Genomic DNA, 12,833 nt, shown 5'->3' with positions numbered 1-12,833 from the left:
CTGCACCTCCAAGGTGCGCAATACATTATTACGCAATCTATGCCGATGATGTGTGCGTATGTAGTTGCACCTTTTCATATTTAAGTTTGTAGCAAGTAGAGAGAGGGCTGCTGCTGCTGCGTGAGAGTGTGTATGGGTGCGCGCGTGCGTACCCACACACACACTCACATGCAGCAGCAGACTCCCCATAGAGCACAGTTTATAACTCGAAGCCTGCCCCCATCCATACCAAAAATAAGTTAGAAATATTTACCTTCATCCTCCGAGGATTCGGCATGTCTGTTACGACGAGGAGAAGGTGAATGCTGCCGAGACTCTTCGGACTGCTGAGGAGACCTCGAACCCTCTGGGGGCCGCTCTGGAGTTTTAGTTGGCCCGACTTTCTTGCATTTCCTCCCTTTTCTCTCTCTGGTTGCAGACTCAGTGCTGTGTTCGTGGACCTCGGTTTCCTCTGGTTTCCTCTTCTGAGTGTATTTAACAGCCAACTTCTTCCGTCTGCCTCTCCCTGCCTTGGATGGCATGTTAACATTGAATTAAAGTAGAATTTACCTTGTGTTCTACTCCAAATAATCTCCGATCAAGAATTTGATTTCCCACACGGCCGACGCTTTTATACCATCGGGAGGTCACGTGTCGCCTTCGTGTGAGGTTCGGCTGCCATCGTGTGGCCTTCTGTAGGCATCGTACTTGCTTCGGCTGTTGCTTGGCCGATGACCAAGTTCGGGGCCATCTTCGTGCGAAATTCACAATTCCATATTCGTGTGTCCATCGGGAGTCAATTTCGGGACAGTGTGACAGGGCCTTAAGAACGTGTCTCACAATGCCTTGGTGAAACATGAATACAGTTGTCATTGCTGCAAGAATGTGCATACCTGTCATTGGTTGCTTTTGTACAGATTTTTCTTTTAATAAAAACGGAATAAGAATTGACTTTCTCTTTATACAAAAAATGTAATGAAATGACTGAGAACTGTTCCTTAAGTGCAATAACACAGATGCAGGCACCCACAGGGAGAGACAATGACCAGAGACACACAGCATACATACCAGTACATTCATGTCAGTGTAATATATTGTGTAGTCCATCAGTTAATTGCACAAGTATTTGGGAAGAGTTAGTGCATTTCAGAGTGGTGATTATCTACAAATACGCCTCTGAAATTGTATTGAAATATGAGTTGTTATTTAAGATTATGTGTGCAGTGGATGTACATGATCTTTAGTTTGCTAGTTATTACGAAGATTACTTCTATACAACGTTGTCCATTGTTACCAAGGTGGGTTGCTAGGGACGCTGCTATCGATATTATTTCTGTTGTGTAAAATAGTGTTCTCTTTATTGCTACCCCCCTTCCCCGTCAACGTATAGGTTGGTCCACAGTGCAAACGTATTAGTTTAACAAAATCCGCATCTAAAATTGTGGCATAGCCGACACGTTATTTTCCCCTGTGCAATTCTCCATTTACTCAACAACACATAATTATCCTTGTGTTTATTTATTTGTTTGATTAATAAACACAAGTTGGAGTCCGTCAGGACCGAGGGTCGGAGCAGCTCCTTTGCTTTTGAGAATATTACAACCGGGAAGTAAGTATTCTCTCCGCTTCGCTTGACAAACCCCGTGATAGTCCTCAAGCTCTGTGATTGGAGAGTGTGCTCCGAGGGTTACGCCGAGCCGTCGAACAGCAATTGAAATGGGATGGAAACCACGGCAGACTGTCCAAAACTGGATTTGAAGGGGTCCACCGCGTCCCCCCCTCCCCCACCCCGTCCCCAGAACTACACATGCTGGCTATTCTGTTTCGCAACATGTTCTCTATATGGCACGTCTCTACTGGGAGTTGTAGTTTTAAAAGACGTTTTCGTATTTCCCATAATAAGAAGTTGCCAGTATTAACCTGTGTACATCCCTGGAGGTTTAGGGGATAGGAAACACTCAAATTTAAAACATATAATTAATAAATGGGTGAAAATTGCTTGTGCCCTGGTCTTATGTCTGTAACCCCTGTTGTTAATTGATTACATTACATTAATTGATAAGCCTGAAACATGCACTTGGCAATATGGCAGTAGCCATCGATCATCTTAAGATAAGATATACTTATTGATCCCAAGTTGGAACATTTGCGTTACATCAGCATGTGTAACAGTTAAATATGCAGTGGGTGTTTATTTGTAAATCATTTAGTATAATCACAACAAATTATGTGTTTTATATTTAATAATTCTGTGTTCTTTATTTATTGATTGTTCAATACCTGACAAGGCTGGAGATGAAATATCTGCATACATCTTATAAGAGTAATACATTATGTATAATATCAGTTAAAATAAGTGCTTCAACATAGTTAACATTGCTGGAGGTATGCACAAATATTGATAGATGTCTTGCAATGCACTATTGAGGAACCTGCGTCCCAAGTTTTCATTCAGTGCAGAACTACACCACAGTTGTGTAGGCCTATATGATATGTGGGATATATGGGATGTGCAAAATAGTCATTATATACAGTCTTTAATTAACTGTTAGTAGAGAATAACGAGTAATGAATATACTTTATAGGGATCCTATTAATATCTAATAAAAAAAAATAAAATTCAATAACATGCTTTAACCACCAGGTGTCCCTTTATATCAGCTGTGCACCTTTATGGTGTAAATACAGCCTATCTACCGATTTGATTAAATATAAAAGTGAGCCGAATTAGTGTTGATACTGCAAGGAGACGCATTGTGTGAAAAGAAATGTAAGATATTGTTTAATGGCTGATATATTTATGATCCACGTCACGTATTCAGTGTTGGCGGCAAGTGCCTAACACTGTGTGTGTGTGTGTGTGTGTGTGTGTGTGTGTGTGTGTGTGTGTGTGTGTGTGGTGTGTGTGTGGTGTGTGTGTGTGTGTGTGTGTGTGGTGTGTGTGTGTGTGTGTGTGTGTGTGTGTGTGTGTGTGTGTGTGTGTGTGTGTGTGTGTGACTGAGCATATGAAATATTCATCAATTCTTTACTTGTTTATTTACTAATTGTTTAGTGCCAACATATTTCCGAGATCTCTGGAGCATTTGCGCTATGGACCAACACTATACATTGATGGGGAAGGTAGCAATAAAGATAACACCATTAAATAGTTACACAACATATACAATTCTGTCTGTCTGTCAATTGCCCGGGGTCACACAGAGTTCAGCCGCTGGACCTCTGAGAGGGGGGAGGTGTCAACATCGATGCTGCGCGGGCGAAATTAGCGCGCTTCCGAGGTACCAATTATTAAGCTGGACAGTTTGAACGGTAGGTAATGAGCACACATTTCTATGCATTAAAAAGCTAAATATACACCAACTTTTTAGTTTGCCTATAACGGGTAACGTTATGTTAAACAACGCAAAGATGTTTATGCAAAACAGCCACTTATTTATTAACATGCATCTTAAACTGTAAGCTATAGGGTGCGGACGTGCGGTAATAGGCCTACCTTAAACTTGTTTACGGAGCTATTTTGTATTTTATAGCTCAAAATGAAAGTGGCAGCATCCATTGTACCTAATTTTACATACCCTCAGCTAATCGAACTTTTTTTTATGGGTTTTATTTTATTTTTAGTTAGCGGCATTTAACAACTGCATTAAATATGGGTGACAGGGCCAGAGATTTTTTAGATAGATTGTTGTTTTACTAATGATAAGGTTAAATCCCCAAAGACAATGATGTCAGTATTGATACTATGTATTGATGTATTGCTGAAATATATTATTACTTGAAAACAGTTGAGCAATATTTGAAAACCTGTTAGTAGGCCTACTAGTAGGCCAATACAAATAGAACGGAGTATAAGCAATATCTTTAATTTAGTCTGCATCTCATGCACAAGATGTATGCGCTGACACTAATGTGGTACCGATTGATGTCTGTCCAAGAACACTGTCCATACTTAATTCCTCTTTTGTCAGTCATAAGAACATCTACAGTGATCATTTGAAATAGTAAAAATACATACTATATATATGTCATAGGTATTTTAACAAAATAAGTGTAAACTTTCACTACAAAAACAAAACAACCACCCCCTGTCTGTACATAGTTCAGAATGGATCTTCTAGACCTGCCTGTACAGACTTGGTGCAAGATGGTTCTCTCCGATACTACTTTGCATGGTTAACCAGGTTAATACTGGTATTGTGTACTATAGAGGTGGGTAACAGAAGACATGAAAGAGTCACCTGTAATCCACCACCAGCATTCTGGCAGAAATGTCACTGAAACATTGAAGTAGGGTAGGCCTACATGACAAATTGATAATTTGATCATATTAAAGTTATTTAGTTCCTTTGTCAATTTGGTGTTTATATTTTTGCTTGTTTTTATTGCAGGTTCAAGATGCCAAGAGGGTCAACAAACACAACCTGCGTCAGCTGCAAAGCAGTCATTGCTGTGTCAACCAAGACCTGCAAGTTCTGCAAAACACTGCAGCCGAGAAAGCAATGACTGGCCAAGAAACTGCAAAAAGAACTTGAGGCCAAAAAAGACGATTGGTTAAAAAAACAAAAAAAGAACAAAACCATCTCACATGTTCTTGATGAGGCATCTGTTTTGGTGTGTGTTTATGTCTGTAATTGTAGTTTACAAAATTAAGTCTGATAATATTTCTGTATTACATTTAAATCTTTTTTTTTAGGTTGAGAAACTGAACACCCTTGGGTATAGGGCCATGGTGTTTCTCTCAAAACCAGGGAAAAAGCCTTCCACCTGGAAGACAAATGTTGCACATCCGAGATGGCATCTGTCGGACCAGGCTGCAAAATGCCTTCACCGGATGAAGGCTTTATATGAGGTGTTAGTAGATGGTAAGCAATTATATTTGTGGTCATTTCAAATGTTACCATATAGCTCAGTCTATTCTAAAATGCTCATGAACAATTTATGGCAAAAACATTCTTAATGATTCAACAATTCATTTAATTATACACACACAGTCTAGGTAAAATAAATGTGTAGTTAAGAAGAAGCTGACATCAGAAACAATTGTGTTACTATGTTGTATAAATATATATTCAAAGTAGAAATTGAGCTGCTGAATGCAAACAAATCAACATTACTCTGATAGTTTTGTCTTTTTGTGTCATTGAGGTTGGACTAACCCACAACCCTCACCCAGTCTGGACGCGGAACACTCCACAAGTGCTCCTACCACCATCCCCTCACCCAGTCTGGACGCGGAACACTCCACAAGTGCTCCTACCACCATCCCCTCACCCAGTCTGGACGCGGAACACTCCACAAGTGCTCCTACCACCATCCCCTCACCCAGTCTGGACGCGGAACACTCCACAAGTGCTCCTACCACCATTCCCTCATCCAGTCCAGAAGACCGACCCTCCAGCAGTACTTATGCAGTCCTGCTCCCTACTAGTCCTGCCATACAACCCTCTACAGGTCCTGCCAACTCCAGCAGCACAAACAAAAAGGACTGCAGCAGCAAAAATAAAACAGGGTAGGTTTTAGTGGCAATTTTAAATAGCAATACATTCAGAGGACAATATTCCAAAGCAAATGCACATACTTTAAGGTATTTTTGCGTTACCTTACTTCACTAACCTTAATAGCCCGCAATCAAGCTAAATTGTCACATAACCAGGGTTTTTCCCACCATGAGCAGGTTCACATAAAGGGGAAGTGTTTGCCCCATATGACCATGGTAAACATGGACAGGTATACTAGGTCCACTGTAAGCAGAGAGCAATTTTTACCAACCGAAAATCAGACTGTAATATTGTTAATATGAAGAATTAAACTCATAATCCAGACTAAAAGCAGCACAGTTGCTGCTGACAAAAAAACCTTACTGTGTGAATGTTTAAATTAAGAGGACTGATCTATGAAGGGCACAAGTAGATATAACCTAATAACATTTGTGTATATTGGATAATTTAATGTGTTGGTAACATGTAAGTTGATATATGATATGTTAATATATTTAAATAAATAAATATAAAATAATTTATATATCCCCATTTGGGAGAAAGCATGGCTTTTATGGCAGGTTTCTAGTCTTAGTCTTTCAGCTGCAACCCTGCAGGGTTAAAAAATATACTAGGCCGTACAGAATAGAGGAAAGCTTTGAAACCCCCATTCTTAATGTTGATACTTCAATACTAAATCATATGAATACTATGACAGCTTTTATAGTCTTTTTTTGTTTATTTTGCATAAATATCAGATAAGAATATGCTTCACTATATTATTATTATTAATAACTTTTAAAACAATAAAATTCCACTGTTGGCCGCGTAGTATCGTTTTTTTGAGACTCGTTTCAACCATTCCTTTTAACCTCCAGTGTTGTAAAGCCCAGAAGTCAAGAAAAATGTCACAACATGTTTTATCCAAGCAAATATTCAGCTTCAATCTCTAGTATATTATTATTATATTTTGGGGCGAAACAAGATTTTCTCTGCGCTCTAAACATGTTGATGTTAGATGATGACCAGTGTTGCGACACTTTTAAAAGGTAACAGGTTACAAATGACTAGTTCCTATATATATATCTTTCTCTAGTAACTTCCTAACCCTAATGATAACAGTGAAGCTACTTCTAAGGAGTTTGTACAACTAAGTGAACATTAATAAAGGTTAAAAAATAAACCCTTAAGGGCCATCTACACCAACAACAATAAGCAAACGATGAGCGGTATCTCTTTAAATCGGGGTGCCCAAGCATGCCGTAGCACACTAGCTGGTTTTGGAGCCAGGTGAAATGAATTATTGATGACTTTTTTACTGCTGTTATGATATGAATATTAAAAATAAGAAACATTTCTGGTAAGTCTGACAATTAGCCAAATGAACAGTGCTGTTTTAAACTAAATGATATATTTTAAACAGTAAACATCAAGTGTACAGTATAATAACAGCTTTGCACAAAAGCTTTTCTTTCATCTCAACAGACGTGTCTCCAAGGAAGAAGCTCAAGAAGAAGAACCCCCAACACTTTAAGGTTATTTAGCTTCAATTATAATTGGGATTAGACAGTAAAGACTCTAGCTCTAGTATATTTTCTCTGTATAGAGAAGTGTTAAAAATGTCAACTTTTGTCTTTTCTAAACAAATACTTTGAGGGCATTTTTGTTTTACAACTATTTATCAATAAAGAAACAATTTTTTTTTAAAAAATCATCATTTTTTCACGTGGTGGACGAACGACTCACCACAGTCAAATATATATATATTTTAAACAATATATGTTATGATTGTCCTTTTGTGTAAAGTTTTTGCAGTTTTATATAAACAGTGACATGTTTCAAATAATTGTGGGAAATATAATTTATGAGAATAAAAGCAAACTGAAAGTGATTTTATAAATTACAGATCAAATTGTGCAAAAGTAACATTAACATCTATAAGGTCAAAAAACGAGTGTACATTATTTTTTCAGAATGCAGCCATAAGATCGTGGGAGGAGAGCAGTACTACCCAGTGAAGACTGTAGTAAAAACCAAAAGGTAAAAGGTTTCTTCGTCATAAATAAAGGTCACTGTCAGTTAATATAATGTCCATCTAAAGCTACAGACGCACTTTGTGGATTTGAATGCAACATAACTTACATCTTTTTGCTTGAAATGGTACAAATATTTTCGATCATTTTTTAGGGGAAGCAAATGCAATTGGTGGAGTGGGAACCTTGTTCCACGTGGTATGTAGTATTTTAAATTGCACTGCAAATGTACCAATAACTAATTAGTCTAAGCATTTGATTACCATTTTTATCTGACAGAGGTGTAACATATATTGCCATATTTTGAATTATGTTCATGGCTGATATCTTTACAATGTATTACAGTGGGAAGAAGTGGCCCCTACAGTGGGTGGAGAAGGACAATACCACAACAGAGGAACAGCAGGACTGATAATTGCACGTGTTGTCAAAATCGTTGTGCTGCTTGACCCTATTTTATCTGTTTTGATTGTTTTTTTGGGTTATATGCCTTCCTTTGCTACCGTTATTGTATATACTTGCTGAATGTTACTTTGTAATAAAAAAGTATGTTATTCAACTGAAAAACCTCAAAGCCTTTTGTTTTTATTGTAAAATTGTTTTTTCATTTCATACTTGTATAATTTCTTCTTCAAATAAAAATGAAATAATAATTTAAAACCACTTGATGGACATCAACAAAATATATAAATAAACAACTTGAAATGGGTAAATAGTATTTTTTTTATTAAAGGAACATCATCAAACAGTTGCAGAAAAAAGAAGAAGCAAATACCATGTTTAAACTGCATGGGATGGGCTAACGTGCCCTTATTATTTAATTAATGGGAGACAATGTACTTGAATTGAATTTAACTTCTGTTAGACAGCTATCATACTGAATACATATTTACTGTGAATGTATGCACAATGTATGGCATATGGCTGTCTAACAGAAGTTAAATTCATTCCTCACTTATTCTGACAATGTACTTAACCCAAATAAAATAACCCAATACAAAGAGTTGTTAAATAATAGTGAAGTCACGTTGTAATAACAATAACTAATCTCTCTCTCGTTTTATTTTTGAGCTTTGCTAAAAGCCACTGTGTCAAATGTCCATCTTGGGTTGCCGTCCGGACTTCCGGACCATCTCGCACATGCGCAGTACCGATCGGGTAGGGTGACGGATCGGGTAGTGACAGTGACAAAAGTAAACGATCCTGTAATCAAAGGCATATCGAAGAGTCCTGAGATTGTACGACTGGTGTTTTATCATCTATAACTAGCCTGTGTGTATTCTCAAATGTCGTTTTCAGGACAAACAAAAGACGTTTTAAATATCTTATCAGCTGGTGTAAGTGCAGAATATTGAATATAACCTTGACTATTACTGTGTAGGCTACTTCATTTATCTGACAGCATTATTTAATGATACTATTTTATATATATAATATATATATTTATTGAATGATACTATTTTATATATACATTTATTCATATACACACACACTTATATGTACTCACACATGTATTTATTCATAAATATACACAGATGTATTCATTCATTTATACACACACAGCATTATTTAATGATACTGTTATATATATATATATATATATATAAACACACACTTTGCACTCCAAAGGTCCGTTTTCTACCGATAGACGCTGCCCGTCTCTCTGCCAATCACAGAGCTGCACAGTAATGCTGGCCGCATAGATGTGCGGGCCTGTGGTTGGGGGGAGCAGAGGGGGGAGGGCTGGAGAGTGTGTGACGTTGACCCTGTTGTGTGAAGTTAAACCTGCGACCTGTAACCTGTGACCTCTGAACCTGTATGCTACCAAAGTAGCTATTAAACCTAAGAACTTGAGGCCTGTTTTCGACTCCTATTGTGGAATATTACACTATTGTGACTTCCGGGTTCACAGGAAATGACAGGCCTGTAGCGTTGCCATTAAGTACACAACAAATACCTGCGCATTACGAACATGGATGTACAGTTTCCTTATCCGTTATCTGTTAGGGTAGCTAGCTAGCACGAGATGCTAACACTAACAATACACGTAAGGTCTCGCTCGGGCCACACTTAAAATACGTTAAATGTACACAATTTCCTGAGGCATTTTTGTTAAACTGCTACGTTCGAGTTGTGCGCTAACAGCAATATAAATAAATGAGGGCAAAGACGTTATAATATTACAATTTCAGAGCATACACTGATAGCAGCGTCCCTAGCAACCACCTTGGTAACAATGCAAATGTTGAATGGACACGATTTCCTGAAGTAATCTTGGTAATAACTAGCAAACTAAAGATCATGTACACCCACTACACACATAAACTTAAATAACAACTCATATTTCTCGCATGAAATTACATCAAAACGCATTTTAATGACCTAACTAACCTTAAAATAGGCATTTTACACCAAGAATAAAACGGAGGTCGGCCATGTTTCTTTTTCTGCAGAGAGACATTTGAAGATCACGTGGCATAGAAGCCAGCCATTGGAATGAATGGTGAAAAAAAACGTAGGCATCTTACGATTTCAGAGGCGTTTTTGTAGAACTACTACGTCTTACGTTGTGGACCAACGTAGCTATTATACGTTTTTTTGTGAGACTGGGTTGGATATTCCTTGTCCTCGCGTCCAGGAGAGAAACTTAAAATAAGGAGGTTCAAATGCGTACTTTAATTAAGTGGCGCGGTAATAAAACAAACAGAAGGTAGTTGGGGGGAGAGAAGCTGCAGCTTCCTCTCGCAGTCCGGGCCGTGGAGAAGTGCCCGACACACATTCGTTCTTCCCGCCTGCCTGCATCCCCCTTTGCTGTGACGTAATCTAACCCTCCTTTCACCAATGTCTGATATCGCACATAACAGAGGATTTCGACATTTACATTCATTGCTTACTTCCACACACCTTTTCTCCTCCTCATTTCTTTCATGACTTTTTATTTAATACATTTTAACGGCTGTAATCGTGTTTTCCGTAAAACTTGAAGTCAAGCTACTGTTGGTATTTTGGTGATCCCTTCCGGAATAGCTTTTCAAAATAAACTTTAACCACAGGCGAAAGCTAACCGGAAGTATTTTCACAATAAAACAGTTACAAAATTACTGACTCCTGGGTTTACTACTGAAGATGTGTATTATAATTGTTATATATGAGTGGTAGTAAAAACACTACTATGATAGATATCACTCAACGTAATAACATTTTTCTTGGAGCCTAAGGTGAGAGTTGGCCTGCCTCGGTGGTGAGCAAGGTTGGCCGAGCACTCAAACTTACAGCCGGTCCCGGACAGTAGGATCCAAGCCTCTTATTCCCTAACGAGTTAATGAGGCCCTGGGTGAAAAGAGACATCCTTCTGTTGCCTCGAAATAGAATGCAATACATAATATGTGCATTAAGCAATATTTAAACATTGCATTATTTACCATCCTGTGATCTCTAAAAATGAGGACATCAGCAGGCCCCAAGATCAAAATATGAATGTAAGAACCAAGTGTATCAGAGTTAGACACCTAAAACATACAACATCACTTAGCAGAACTATAAACAAATGACCAGAATACTACTTTAAATAATTTAAAACCTTTATTTTAATACAAAAATGTTTACAATATGTACATGATTGCAAACTTGTGCAGAGAATGGGGTGCTGGAGTGTGTGGGGAGAGGGAACACCTTTCTCTTGACTGCAGCTCTCCGACTATTATTTTTTTCTCTGTCAGTTTGGGGCTCATTATGACACACAAAATAAAAAACAATTTTTAATCAACTTGTCACATTGGGATTCATACATTATCATATTGTGCTAGAGATTTTGATTACCTATTTTGTCCTGGGTGGCTCCTTCTCCTCTTCCTCCCTCAACATTAATCTTTTCCTTCTTCTTCTTCTCTCTCCACCCTGTTCTTCTCTTCCTCTTCAGCCTTCTGTTGGATAATAAAAGAGAACATAGTTATATATATCTAACATACATTTTCAAAAACTGGCATACTAATGAGTAATCATACATAAATCACACTGATGCAGAGTCCTCTTTGAAGTCGTCTCCTGTGACGTTTGCGGGCCTGTTTGATGGTGAGGTCCATGGCGTAATGTTTGTCTGATGTAGCCGTGTCATGGCACATGAACCTGGCCATGCTGTGTCGCTCCTCTGAGTCCGAGTGCAGTGCATAGGAAAATAAACCATGCCCAAGGCGTTCTAAACAGTTAATCGTCTCTGTCTCTACTATTTCTTTCCGAGTGCAACGATGAGGAAGCTGCCATCCTTAACCAGTGTGCCTTGCTCGTGATTTACCAGTGTTTGTGCTGCCACGCACACAATGTTTCAAAAGTGGTTTCTATGTTGCCCTTTATTTGTGTGCGTCTTTACGCAATGCTGTTGGTCTTGCTGTTTGATATATATTGTGCCGCAGGCCCGCAGCACATGGCGGTTTTGTGTGCCCTCAACCGTGCAACACTAGTACCCAGTGATCTGTCACACCACGGGCACGAGGCATGGCATTTCGGTACCGGGAAGTGTCCCCAGTAGAATGCATAGAACCGGGGGGACAAAGAAGGACAAGTGAAAAGACTCCAGAAGAAAGTACTCAGCGAACTGGAGAGACCCCATGTCAAATCTCTCCAGTTTCCTGCAATCATCGTGCGAAAAGTGTCCCATTTAGGCACTAGTTAGGCAGGCAGAGATCCCTGTCATCTCTCGGCCGTTTCCTCCGGAGCATTGTGCCAATTTGTGGATAAACGGGCCGTCTGTGGACACTCGGTACAGGGAAGTGTCCCCGGTAGAAGGAATTCATTTAACCGGGGATAAAGAAGAAAAAGTGTGTGAAACAGGCACTCGTTAGGCGGGCAGAGATCCCTGTCATGCATAAGGGGGTCCGTGTCGCCTTATGGACACGATGTCCAAATGCACTGCAACGGCTGCATGTGAAATGGACAGAAATAAATCCAGCCTAACCGCTTTTGCCACGGCACACTAAAAATAAGCTGTTGTGATACACGTGTAGACAACGGCTGCAGGATAAAAACTGGCCCAAAATTGGGGCCCTTAGACCATTCCCTCACAGAGAAATGACTAATGCAGGAAAAGTGTTCAAAACATGGGTATTGTTACTGTTTAAAGTCAGGAAAACTGTTTTAATTTCGGTACAAATACAACCAGGGCTGACACACACCATTTGTACACGCAGAAAGTGTTATAAACATGGGTAATGTTTTAATTTTAAAAAAGCCTGAAAATGCCTCTGCATGACCCCCCCGGACAGCAGACAGACACATCCATGCTGATAAGATAACATTTAAAACCCGAAAATAGCATGCTAAACGTGGGTATATTAGTTTCAAAGGTCCC

The sequence above is a fragment of the Pseudochaenichthys georgianus genome, unplaced genomic scaffold, assembly GCF_902827115.2.
Source record: "Pseudochaenichthys georgianus unplaced genomic scaffold, fPseGeo1.2 scaffold_466_arrow_ctg1, whole genome shotgun sequence".
NCBI classification, from domain to species: domain Eukaryota; kingdom Metazoa; phylum Chordata; class Actinopteri; order Perciformes; family Channichthyidae; genus Pseudochaenichthys; species Pseudochaenichthys georgianus.
Note: the sequence above shows the minus strand (reverse complement) of the source record.